The sequence below is a fragment of the Lissotriton helveticus genome, chromosome 1_2 (assembly GCF_964261635.1).
Source record: "Lissotriton helveticus chromosome 1_2, aLisHel1.1, whole genome shotgun sequence".
In the NCBI taxonomy this organism is placed as follows: domain Eukaryota; kingdom Metazoa; phylum Chordata; class Amphibia; order Caudata; family Salamandridae; genus Lissotriton; species Lissotriton helveticus.
The window spans coordinates 271,182,184-271,195,965 of NC_136058.1; positions in this window are offsets into that span (position 1 = coordinate 271,182,184).

The window sequence follows — 13,782 nt, forward strand, 5'->3', positions numbered from 1 at the left end:
CACCCGCCGCAATGTTAAAAATGCAAGCAGTGCATTTGCATACACAAAGCGGCAGGCACCGCGCGGTGCCTGCCGCTTCGTGCATGCAAATGCTATGGTACCCCCAATGTGTACCCCCACCCCCCTTCACCCTGGGGGCCCGCAACGGGCCCCCAAAGAAAAGACCATATGCCTTCTCGTGGCGGCATTGCCGCCGCGGAAAGGCATATCAAAATGCAAATCCTAATATGGCTTGCGGTGTCTGTTAGACACCGCCACCATACTAGAGCTTTTCCGCCGTGGTCTCGCGGCGGAAAAGCGGCAGACGGTCTTGCCGTCCGCAGATGACCCCCCCCGCCATCCTAATTCGGCGGGGGGTCATTTCTCTGAACGCAGCGGTGAATCCACATCCTCCGGGCCGGCGGTGGCTTCCGCCGGCCCGGAGGATGCGGATTCACCGCAATCGTTATCGGGCCCTAAGTGTTTTAACATACCACATATATTGCTTTCAAACAAGTTTTCCAGAATGTTTACAAAGGGAAAACAGAACAAAGTAATGCTGCTGCATTATTCTGCTGTAGAACTAAACAACTGCATGGTCTTATCTTCCTGCATTTGAAATCATAGGGGGATATTCACAAGGACTTATCCCCGATTTATCTCCACCTTAACGCATCAAAAGTAGAGATAGATTTAATACCCCATTCACAAGCTGGTGCAAACTGCAGACATCGCCAGTATTCCCGAGATAACTGCCCCAAAATGTATCTCCAGGGTGGACACCACCAACTAACCCTAATGAGTAGGCGTTCCCGTGCAAAAACACACGAAAAAACCACAACACCACTTTCACAACGAACTGCCAGATCTGCGATACGAACCAAAAACATTTGATCAGCCGCGGTAGCAGCAGGGAATTAACACTTGCCTTTTGCTGGTGTTAAGCAGGATGACTATTTTATTTATTTATTTATATTTATTTATATGTGTACTTATATAGCGCGGTCCTGTCACCCCAAGGGCATCCTGGCGCTTGCGATCCACGTAACCACCACATACGCTGCTCAGACAGTCCTGGGGAAAAGATAGGTTTTCAGGGCTTTTCTAAACAAGAGAAAGTCCCTCTGGCTTTTTAAGGCCGGCGGTAGAGAGTTCCAGAGCTTGGCCGCTGACACACTAAACGAGCGTCCACCCATCCTCGCTCTCTGGAATCTAGGTACCACAAGCAAGTGAGCCGAAGAAGAACGTAAGGACCGCGAAGGGGAGTACCAAACAAACATATTCTGCAATGGAACCGGGCCTTGTCCATGCACCGCCCTGAACACTAGACATGCAGCCTTGTAACAGACACGAAGGTGCACCGGCAACCAGTGTAGGTCTCGTAAGGCTACTGTAGAAGAGCTATACATAGGGCGGGAGAGAGCCAGCTTGGCGGCCAAGTTCTGCACCCGTTGCAGCTTCCCCAGCAGTGTTTTTGGAGCCTCTAGAAGTAGCGCATTACAGTAGTCAAGACGACTCAAGATGGTACCACGCACTACTTCGGGCCTAGCCTGCTCGGGGAGAAGGGGCAGGACTTTACGCAGCATACAGAGCAGCATCATGCACGTGGATGTAGTCTTATTCACGTACATATCCAGCTGCAAATTGGGGCCGAAAATCACCCCCAGGTTGCAAGCCGACTCAGCAGCTGACACAATCTCGGGGAAGGTCGGGGCCAGAAGTTGTCCGGAAGTTCACGGGGGATCCGGTCCATGGAACAATATAACACCTCGGTCTTTGTGCTATTAAACTGCAAGGAGTTGGCCCGAAGCCAATCCGCTGTGGCAGACATACATCGGTGAAAAGCCTCCAGCGGAATCGCATTCTTCCCCTCCAGCGAGAAAACCAACTGAGTGTCATCCGCATAATTAAATGCGGAGATGCCAAATGATTTAATTAGTTGGACCAAAGGGCGGAGGTAAAGGTTGAAGAGTATAGGGCTGATGGCCGAGCCCTGAGGAACCCCCTGCCCTACTCTCCGCACCTCCGAGCTGAAAGGAGGCAGCGCCACCACCTGCTGCCGGTTGTTCAGATAGGAGACCAGCCAGTCCCTTGCACCTGCAGTGACCGCGCACTCCTCCAGTCTCCTGATGAGGATACGGTGGCAGACCGTGTCGAACGCGGCCGACATGTCGAGCAGCACCAAAAAGGCTGCCCGCCCACTGTCGACCCGCGAACGTAAGGTGTCAAGCACGGTCACCAGCGCCGATTCCGTCCCGTGTGCTGGGCGAAAACCAAACTGTACCTCATCGAACCAGGTGTTTTCTTCCAGGAAGCCGGACAGGGAGCGGGTCACTAGCTTCTCCATGATCTTAATGGGGAAGGGGAGCAAGGATATCGGTCTATAATTAGACAAGCAGGCGGGGTCCATGGTGGATTTCTTAAGGAGAGGAGACACAGTTGCCAGTTTCCAGCACTCCGGAACCGTTGCGGTGTCGAACGACTGGAGGCAGATGGAATACAGAGGCTGAAAGAGCTCATCCTGAAATACTTTCTAAAATTTTGGTGGCAATGGATCTAAAGGAGAGCCAGATGATACCATTTGAGCCACACTACAGAACTCCTCAAAGGGGGGGGTAGGGAAACGACTCAGCTGGGGTCGACTGGGCACGACGTCCGGAGCTCCCAAACTGAGGGCATATCCGACTACCCGCAGCAAGAAAGGGAGCCCAGCCAAGAGCCACACCTGAAGACCCACAAATGCCATGGACACAATGATCATGCAGCTCTAATACCCATGAGGGCCACAACATCCCCTGCCACCATACTAAAGCCCCCCATATCCCCCCGGACAAACACATACCAAGAGCCCCAACAAGCGCATTATGACGCACATTGCCACAGTCTTCACACTGATGACTGTTGACACCAGCTCCTCCATGTCATCCAGCACGAGCTGTGTCGCTGGGCTCCCACCTCCAATCTGCATTGCTGCCTTCTGGTTGGCTGCGAGTTTCTCCTTGGTCTTGCGCTTGATGTCATTCTATCGCCTCTTGGCCTCATCCATTGACCTCTTGTGCTCTCCGACGGCATGTCCCGCCATATCGCATTTATGGTGCTTAATGACATGTTGGAGGTGACGAACAGTTGTTGATGGTGTTCCATCACCTCCGTGGCCAGGATCCTGTTTTCCTGCGGACTGAACTTCGTCTTCTTGCCCTTCCCTGTCCCCGATGGCCCAGGCTGCCTCCACGGTGCTTGGGTGTTGGTCAGTTTGTATTTGAGTGTTTTTTCTACTTTTATAGTGATTTTTCCCGCCTGCCATGTGTGTGTTGCAGGCCTGGTGCTGCTTATCGCCGATTTCCTCATCGTGCTTTTGCTCATCGCATGTTTTTTCGTGTTGAGTTTTGTGTTTTTATCTCGGTCGAGGTGGTTGTATTGCAGACATTGGCCGCGGTTTCAGCAGACTATCGCATGGTACCGCCTTGTTGTGAATTCCACGTTGACATGGGGTTCTTTTCCCGCAATCGTCTGCAATGTGTAAAGGTGTGTTAGAATTGTTTGGTGATGTTTAGCAAACGTTCTTGTGAATATACCTCATAGTGTGTTCTACTGCCACATGAAATAATGCAGATTGGGAAGCATAAACCAAGTGATGTATGGCAAAAAAACTTTGTGCAGGAACCTGAATCACTGTACTTGTATTTCTTTACCTAAGTGAGACTATATGAAGGCTGAGTTGTTTTGTTTCCTCTTTCTCAAGGAATTTTCCCTTCTCTCACCACACTGCTCGGCTGGTCCTTGCTTCTACTGAAGAGAGGTTGTCTATGCTGGTAAATGACTTAAATATGAAATGAAAAATATCATATGCTATGAATATTGTGTCAAAAATATTGTCACTACAAAAATATTTAGTAGCAAAAGATAAAAGGTAAGAATATCATTTTTTATTTAATGTAATATTGTTTTGAAAAATTTATACAATATTGTTTGCTTTAATGTAGCTGTATTAAATACCGTTTTGAAATTAATTCAATATATATTTGTTATTACATTTCAAGTACATGTTAGAACTAATGTAATTGTTTCATATGTTTTAAGTACAGTTTGAAATTTTTAATGTGTAATTACAATTTTTTACATTAAATTTATCATTTATAATTTAGTAGCATGTTGTTCGGTTTGTAGCGAAATGGGGGAAATTATTTAAATGATAAATTATTGTTTTTATTTTATTTTAAATATATATTTTATTGTTGCTTAGGGTTGGTAGGTCTGTGGGGGAATAAGGTAAGAAGTTATTCAAATTATAATTTTCCTATTTTTTTTTTCAAATAAAATATTTAATCGATAATTATGTTAATCTTCATTGATTATTTGCCATGTAATTGTTTGTAGTTTTTAAATTAATGTACAATTAATTAATTAGTGTATTTAATAATAATAATTTTTAAGATGTATTTTATCATTACTATTGGTTGTAATCGATTTCTGTTTAAGGACCCTCCATAAATAGACATGAACCGAGAATGAAGGTGATCAACGTTGAATAAGTTTCTGAAGGAGTAGTGGAAATGGGCTTTTGGATCTTTGAGAAGAAAATGTTTTGTTTTTCATTCTGTGCATGCATAACTCGCTTAGATTAAAATCTTAGAGATTTTTAGTTTATGTACGTATTTTTAATTATAATGCTCTCATTTGAAGAAGACTGATTTTGTACCTTCCCTAGCTAGCTGAAGATAGTTTGGGCTCATATTGAATTTTATGAACCGAACTGCTGAATTAAATGCACACATCTGCTTGGAACAACTTATTTTTGAAAACTGAAATTACATATTATTTCTAATATTTTTGAAAAATCCATCTTCGAAAGATTAGCACTTTGTTTAGAGATTAAGCTTGTATTTTTAATGTTTTCTTAGAAAGGAGAGGGCTACTTGCAAACCACAAATGCCTCTAAAAAATAGTTTTCATGATTTTCCTTTTACTAATTTTATTTGGCCTATTAGTGAGTCTGAATAAGCTACCTGGGCATCCTTATAATAACAAAAATTGCTTTTATAAATTGTGATTGTGGATTGAAAACCAAGAAGACCAGAAAAGAGAAAAGAAAGGCACTGCATTTGGTTTCACACTGATCTGCACTGGCTGTACACATTTACTTTTCGTGAAAAATCACAGTATGTCTTAAATCTGCCGGTAACATTTTAATGCATGCTTCTTGTGATTTTATTCCTCATTCTTTGTCTGAATACTGAAACCATCCAGTGTGCAGTCAATTACACAGATACATTTACACAAGAGATCTTGTCTTAACAAATTAATTGGACTTGTCTCGCTGATTATGAATTCTTCTTCATTTGTACTTGAACCAATTTTCACCGGACATTGGCTGACAACTCATTAGTCACCTGGTTATTTGATATGCCTACAACTTGGGCTTCTTTTCCCAAGAGGGACAGGTTGGGAATCTCCACTGGTTGCACCTGTATTGAATAAAAATGATACTAGACGGCTATTCACTTCTCCTCAACAAAAGAGCCATTCTGGTCTACTTCAAAGACTGCGCCAAGCATGCAATCCACCTCCTCTCTTAGGCACCATCAAAGCAGGGCATCTCTGCACTCCTCAATACAATCTAACTCGTGAAGCATAGGAGGAAATTTCACACGTTATTGATAAAATAATTGAGCAGGGCATTCTAAAAGAAATACTATGGCGCGCATGTAGCTCTCTGGTTGTGGGATTAAATAAACCTAGCGGAAAATGGAAGATATTACAGAACCTGTGCAAAATTAATTAAATTGTGACACCATGTTGTTCTGTGGAACTCAATCCTGCGGTAATATTGTTTCAGATTCCTGTAGCACTTGAGTAGTTTACTGTTACTGATTTGTATCATGCATTTTGCTCAATTCCTCATAGTGAGCCTAGTCTATATCGTTTTGCATTCAGATTACAATTGACACAATTGCTTTTGTTGAATCATTCAGTCAGAAAATAGACGTAAAATATCTCCTCCTAAATCACAGTACTGTCAGGAGGACTCCAAAGTAAGAAAGGTATAAGGAATGAGTTCAAAGAATAGGTTTATGTGCTTCTGAGAATGAACCTACCCACAACACAGACAGGCACAAGGATGTTTCTAAGGATGGTTGCCTACTGTCATCAGTAGATTCCAAACTTTTCACTGACTGCAATGTTTTTACAGAGCGCGATTCAAAGCGATGCAAGGGACGCAGTGGTTTGAGACAATGGGTGAATGCAAGCATTCCTGGACCACAAACACAGTATATGTAGCGCTCCTACTCTAGGAATGCCAAATTCCGAGAAAGATTTTTATTATTTTGTTAAGAAAACGAAGAGTATCCACTTTATGTTTTGACTCTGCAACATGGAGGAACGAAGTGGCCCATTGCATATGTTTCTGGTACATTACACCCAGTGGCAGCCCCCTCCAGGCATGAAGCTCCTGAATGGACATATTTGTCAAAGATTAAACTAAAAGAAAGAGACATTGATCTGAGAGACTATTGTACTTATTGTATTGCACCCTTTCTCTTGTTGACCTCCTGACTTTAGGCTTTTCAGAATCTTTGTCATTCAGATCTGACATTGTTTCTTTTTTTATTTTTTTTTATTTTATGCAAGGAACAAAGATCACAAAAAAGAAAAAGGCATGGTTAATATACACCATCACTATAAGTAAAATAACATCATGGTCAAGGACATACACCATATTGAACATAAACACCTAAAGTAAAGAATATAACAATATTTAAAAAAGAGAGAAAAAGAAAAAGAAAAAAAAAACCCTAAGCTATGTAAATAGGCAAAACATTTTACAAACATGAGATGTTTTTGGGCAAGTGAAATGAACAATATAAGATCAAGAAAAACATTTATAGTCGTGTCATATCCACTCAGCTATAGGAGCCCATATTTTTAGCCCTCTTATTCTCTTTCGGCTATTCTTAGTCTTGTAGATTGCAACCTCTATGTTATATGTAGCGAGAAGCTGAGCCCTCCAAGAAGAAAATGAAGGGGGTTCTGGAGAGATCCAGTCCTTGGTAATACAGGCACGAAAAACGAAAATACAAATGAAGAGAAAAGAGGCCATTGATTTAGTTCTATTTTGAATGTTTGAATATTTTGAATTTTGAAGGGGAGAGGGGTTGGCCTAACGGCTAAGGCGCTCGACCTCGGACCTGGGGATCTGGGTTTGAGTCTCGGTAACGACGCCAAAAACCCCCTGTGATTCTGGGCAACTCACTTAATCTCCCCGTGCCTAAAAAATGAAAGTGTGTCCTCATGTAACGTAACTGGTGCTATGTAAAGCGCTCTGATAACTGATTCGGTTCGGTTCTAGTTCGCGCTGTATAAAACTCCGAAAAAAAAAAAAAAGAAAAAAAAAATTTGGATTCAACTCCTAGCATTACCATCTGCACTGTGATACATATCGGTAAGCCCATTATCTCTACCAAAAAACATTGAATTGATGTTAACAGTTCTGTTAATTTAGGACAGGAGTAGTACGTATGACTCGCATCTTCTGCAAATAGACTGCATCTACTGCATTTTGCTCCAGCTCCCGTACTCCATTTTCCAAATTTTTCTCAGAGAGTAATATAGATCGTACAAAGCCATAGAATGTTGTGCCCTCATCCTACCTGAAATCAAAACCTTGTTAGACAGCAGAATAGAAGCATTTAAGTTGATTGCCTCTGTATTTAGATTACTCCGCCATTTATCTTGATATTGCTCTAGATTATCTGGCAATAACTTTATTAAATTAGAGTAATGCGATCCAATCGGCAATTCTTTTCCCAGACCCTCGATTAATGGAAATGTCATACATTGAATGTTCTTTCGCCCTAACATAGTACAGAAACTGCGAATTTGCAAAAATTAAAAAAAGTCCTGCCTGGGTACACGGAATTTAGATTGTAATTCTATAAAGGACAAAAATTGTGAGTCCGACATTAGATCACCTAAACAGCTAATTCCTTTCTGGCACCAAAGCATGGTAGTTCGGTCCCGGAAAATAGTAGGTAGGACACCGGACGCCTCAAAAGGGGTATAGCCATTTAATTGATTTAGTTAATCCTAAATGTCGCTTTACCCGTCTCCAAATAGAATATGCTGCCTTTAGAATTTTAAACTTGTTTTTTTTTAATACTAAGTTGGCTCAACAATTTTCAAAAAGCAGCTATTGACCTCTTCGCCAATCCCAAATTCATATACTGAGGGCTATGACATATTGATAGCCTAGCTTTGTCCCCAACTACTAGGGGAGAGATAAATTGCAATGCTGCGGTCCAATAGTAAAATAAAAAATATGGAACGCCCCATCCACCTCTGTCTCTGGGAAGAACCATTTTCTAGTAAGCCCTCCGGTGTCGTTTATAGCCCCACAAGAATCTAGAGGAGATATCTTCCAGCCGCTTAAAATAAATTAGTGGAAACTCCAATGGAACAGTTCTAAATATATAAAGGAATGTAGGGAGCACCAGCATCTTTAACACATTTGATCTTCCATGGAGTGATAAATGGAGATGATTGAGTCGTTCTAGGGTAGAGTTAACTTTATTGATGACTGGGATGATATTGATTTCAGGTATCTTAGCGACCGGTGAGGTGATTTTAATCCCCAAGTAGGTTGCCTCTGATACTGTAATAATGTTACTCGGGGGAGTACCCCCAACATAAAGAATCTGGGTCTTTGTTATGTTTAACTTGTAACCAGAGAAGGCACCGAGTTGTGATGCTAAATCTACAATTGTTACAAGGGTAGGTGATAGTTCAGTTGTTAAGACTACAATGTCATCTGCGTAAGCTAGGGCCCTGTATTTGACATTACAAACACTCACCGGTTTAATATTTACAGCTTGATTAAGTTTGGCTAAAAAAAATCAATATATAAAGCAAATAACAATGGTGAACTAGGACACCCTTGTCTAGTTCCACTTAAAATTAGAAAAGGTTTAGACTTTCTACCCCCTAAATGTATTGATGCTGTTGGAGATTTATATAAAGGTTTAATAGCGTGACAGATCCTTGGTCCAAATCCCTCCAGGGATAAGGTCTGCCATAGGTAGGGCCAGGTCGCCCTGTTGAATGCCTTCTCGGCATCCAACAGGGTGATACCAATTGGGGTCTTAGAAGCCTCCACCCAGTCCATTAAGGAAATAACATGGCGCACATGGTCAGTCGTGTCACGGCCCGGTATAAAACTGTGTTGTAATGGCGACACCAAGGTTTCGATAATCTGAGATAGACGAGTTTCTATCATTTTAGAATATACCTTGCTGTCGGCGTTTATTAATGAAATTGGCCTATATGAAGAGGGGAAGAGGGGAGGTTTGTCTTTTTTAAGAAACACAGGGGCATATTACCAAGCAATAGCGATAATTATCGCTATTGCTTGGTTAGAGACAAAATTTTACCGCTGAGCTGCGGCGATTTTTATCGCAGATAAACCTTGGTATTACCAAGGTTTATCGCAAATGCGATAAAAAACGGCCGCAATGCATGAATATCGCTGAAAAGTCAGCGATATTCATGCATTACCGAGCTAATGCTCTTAGCCATGTTATCCACCTCCCATTGGATAACATGGCTAAGAACTGCTCAGGGCAGGTGTTAGCTTTTGGAGATATTCGCGCTTAGCGCGAATATCTCCAAAAGTTGGTAATAGGAGATAGCATTGTTAGCGACTGTTTCCAGTCGCTAACATCTTGGCACGCCCACTTTGCATGTCATTAGTGATAAATATCACTGACATGCAAAGTGGGGCCCAAGATGGTCGCTATCTCCTACTAGCTGTCGCTAACTGGTGTTAGCGACAGCTAGGTAATAGGGAGATAATTTTATCTCCGCTTTCTTGGCTTTTAAAGCCAAAAAAGCGGAGATAAACCCCCTTGATAATATGCCCCACAGTTATTATAGAATTTTGCCAAGAAGCCAGGGGTGATCCCCTCTGTGCTGTCAAACAAAGCTTCAAGAACTGCTCCTTTAGTTTAGAATAAAAGGTACAGAAAAATTCCAGTGGGATCCCATCTGGACCGACTGCCTTTCCCGTAGCCAATGATAGGACTGCTGCCTCAAGTTCTTCTAACGTAAAATCGGCCTCTAGTTCTTCTCTCTGGGTAAGATTAAGCTTGGAGAATTCTTGATCCCCCAAGAACTCTTTGAGGTTCTCAGCTATATCCGGATCCTCATCATTTGAATAAAGATGTCTATAAAATTAATTGAAAGTTTCCAGAATTTTAGCAGGGTCTGTGTGTATTAATCCCTGAAAGTCTTGTATCGGTTCCACCCTCCTTGCTGTTTCCCTTAGCCTTAACCTTTTAGCTAATAATCGTCCCGAGTTTTCCCCTACCTCGTACAGATCAGCCCTGTGCACTGCAACCTGAGCAGCTAATTTATTAGCGACGCTTTGATATACCTTCATTTTTTGAATGGCCAGAATTGCTCCCTTCTGTTCAAATTCCTTGCTGGAGCTGCTAGTCATCAGCCCAATCTCTAGAGCACGTAACTTACTCAGCTCCTTTCCTTGTTCTACCCGTAGGCTACGTTGCTTATTAATGGAAAAACTAAGGGGCATATTATCAAGGACATTAGCGCCGCTTTTATCGGCAGGAAACTGCCGATAAAGCGGCGATAATGGGCTTGATAATATGCTCTATGAATTCCTATCGAAGCCCATGTTAGATGTGAAGACATCTAACATGGGCTTCGATAGGAATTCATAGAGCATATTATCAAGCCCATTATCGCCGCTTTATCTGCAGTTTCCTGCCGATAAAAGCGGCGATAATGAATCGCCAGTCCTTGATAATATGCCCCTAAGCGTCTCTCCGCGGACGCCTGCTTTAAACGCATCCTATACAGTACTGTCTGGGGCAGACCCAGAATTAAAATCGAAAAAATCGGAAATCCATTTACCCATGTGTTCTATGTACGCCTGATCTACCAGAAGCTGGCGCTGGAATGTCCATGGTTTCCTATTGCATTGAATCTGGGTTTCTATTTTAATCTCCAAAATAATAGGGTTGTAGTCCGATATTATTTTAGGTAATATTTAAATTTTAGCACACGTTAATAGCTCGATGGGGGCAAAGAAATAATCAATTCGAACATGTTTCTGATGTGGGGAGGAGTAATATGTGTACCCGGGATCATCCGGGTTCTTAAGCCACCAGACATCCACTAACCCAAACTCATCAATAATACCCTTGGTTGCCTTGAAAACCTTGGGGCATATTATCAAGTAAGGGCGTTACATTATCACCGCTTTTATCGGAAGCCTCAGAGACAAGCGGTGAGTTCAGTGCTATCAGCAAAGCTGGCTTGCCGGTCCCAAGGGGAAGGGACAGAATGAAGGAATTCTTAATTGAGGCAAAGCTGGTGCATTCGATAAGGAGGGGCAGCAACATAAAGTCTGTGAGCAGTCCTCATAAGTTGGAGCTGTAGAGTGCCACCCGGCCCCTGCACCAGGCCGATAATGTCACACTCACATCTGTGGCGGCTCAGCAAAGGGACTACAAATAAATTCTTTTTTGGACCGCTAGTGGCCGTAACCATGCAGTTCTGACAAGCAGGTGTACTGTACTTGTGTTAATATTCTCGTATTAATGACCCTACTTGCACCACCACTCGTCTAGGGCCTCACTGCCTGACATCTGGCAACGAGGACAGTTATGAGCCCTTCACCCTGCTCCTGCAGCACCTTTACACTGCCTCCACAGTCCGGCCTGCACTCAGACAGAGAGGATACACCTCAAGGTGGTGCTGGAGGCCCATACCACAGAGTGGAGCCGTCCTTAGTCCTAATGGAACATCCAGGCCCAGAGTGAGTCCGGACGGCAAAGCACCCTTCGGAAGGGTGCAGCAAGCTAAACACACCGCAACCATGAAAGATAACCACCAGATGGTTTAAGCGCTGAGCATCATCTTCCTGTAACAGCTAGCGTCCATGCATCACAGCCAGCGCTGCCGCCATTAAATGACCTCATTGACCCCTCAACAGCAGCCTCAGGGTTGGAGGACCTGGATCGGAAGGTAGAATACCTACTTCTGCACCACATGCAAGACTGATGGCACGGTAAAGTGCACTCTCCTGTTCTACTTTGAGGGAGAGGAGGTCTACCTGCTGTTCGAGATCCTCCTCACGAAAGGCAAAGATAACGACTACTTGACTTTGATTACATTTTTTGATGCCCAGTTGAATCCCGACTTTTACAGATGCCAGCTTTGCCAAACCTGCCAGTGAGATGATAAGACCATTTAATGGTTTCCATGCCTTGCTGAGAGCCCTGGCCAGCACGCGTGTTGAGGATGATCAGACCAAGGAGGTGCGCACCTAGCTCTTTCAGGTATGTTAGTCTGCAGGCTGTTGGCAGAGGGTAGGTTTTGGGAAACATCCCCGCAAGGATCACCTTTTTCTTTAACAGTAAAATCGCTGACCTCTACCAGACCTAAGGGGTCCATCTTCCCTGATAGCAGGGTGGAATCACCTCAACTACACTGCTGCTTTCCCCGCGCTTCAGCGGCACCTCCCGACATTCTCGCCAGAACTGAAAAGTCAGCAGCACAAATGCAGCTTTACACATTTAATGTCTACTAAAGACCAGGAGCAAACAGCATGGCAAATTTCTCGTTTTGTAACCTGGCAGACCACAAGGCGGACAACAACGAAGAGGATGAGTGGGCCGAGGATTTTGAAACAATGGTGGTGGCAAGGGCCTATCCCATAGCCTTGACCCTAAAGGAGATTCAATCAGCGAAAAAGGATGACCCCAGCATGCACAGGGCAATTGAGGCACTGAAAACCAGGACTTGGAAACTCTTCTTGCACAAAGCAAAAGGCTGGAACCACGTGGATAACAACACAATGACCCAACTTGGCGAGTTTGCGTCAAACTCAGCAGCACAAGTGAAGGAGTATTACTAAGGGGATGGTGCCTGGTGATACAGAGGAGTGTATGGAGCTTGATGGTATATCTGGCCCATCAAGGTCACCAGTGCGCTCTGAAGACCAAGGCAAGGATGTGGAGCAAAGTCTAGCTCCCCAGCATGGATGGGTCAGTTGAGCAGAAAGTACGGTGGTACCGGGCACCTGTGCCAACTGCGGAAAGTGGGGTTCACCTGGCCCCCTTTGTTGATAAAAGAGTACCTTCAGAGCCCATGGATGCACCGCAGCTTAGACATCAGTAGCTTCCCAGACAGGCGACAACTGTCATTCTAGGTAGCCACTCCAGCTATTCAGTGGTAGAGCAGGTGGGTACCAAGATTCAACAATGTTACCACAGATGAACCCTCTTTTAGAGAAAATCTTCACCACTTTTGGTCTCCCAATGAGATAAAGACAGACAATGGCCCACTGTTCCAGGGTCAGGAATTCAAAGACTAGGGGGTCCATTAGGATGTCGTGCGGTGGCACCACCGCAGAGCTGGCGGAGCAGAAAAACGCCTTTTTCCGCCCGCGAGCAGCGAAACACACGTCCGCCATATTAGTATAGCAAAACACAGGTCATTTCTGGTCAGCCGCGGAGCGACGTGCACCACCATCAAAGTGCGCCCGCCACTGTGGCGGTGGGAGCCAATGGAGACTCACCGCCGTGCGGAATGACGTCCGCACTGCTCCACAAATTAGGATGGCCCAAACAGGCAGACGCACCGCAGAGGAGACACCGCCCAACCAGACACGGTGGAAACTCGATAGCGGAGCGCAATAGCACAGACCCGGTCGTCACTACCCGGTCTTGAACACCATGGACCCAGCCCTACATATGCATCCGTTCATGTACCTGCTACTGCACT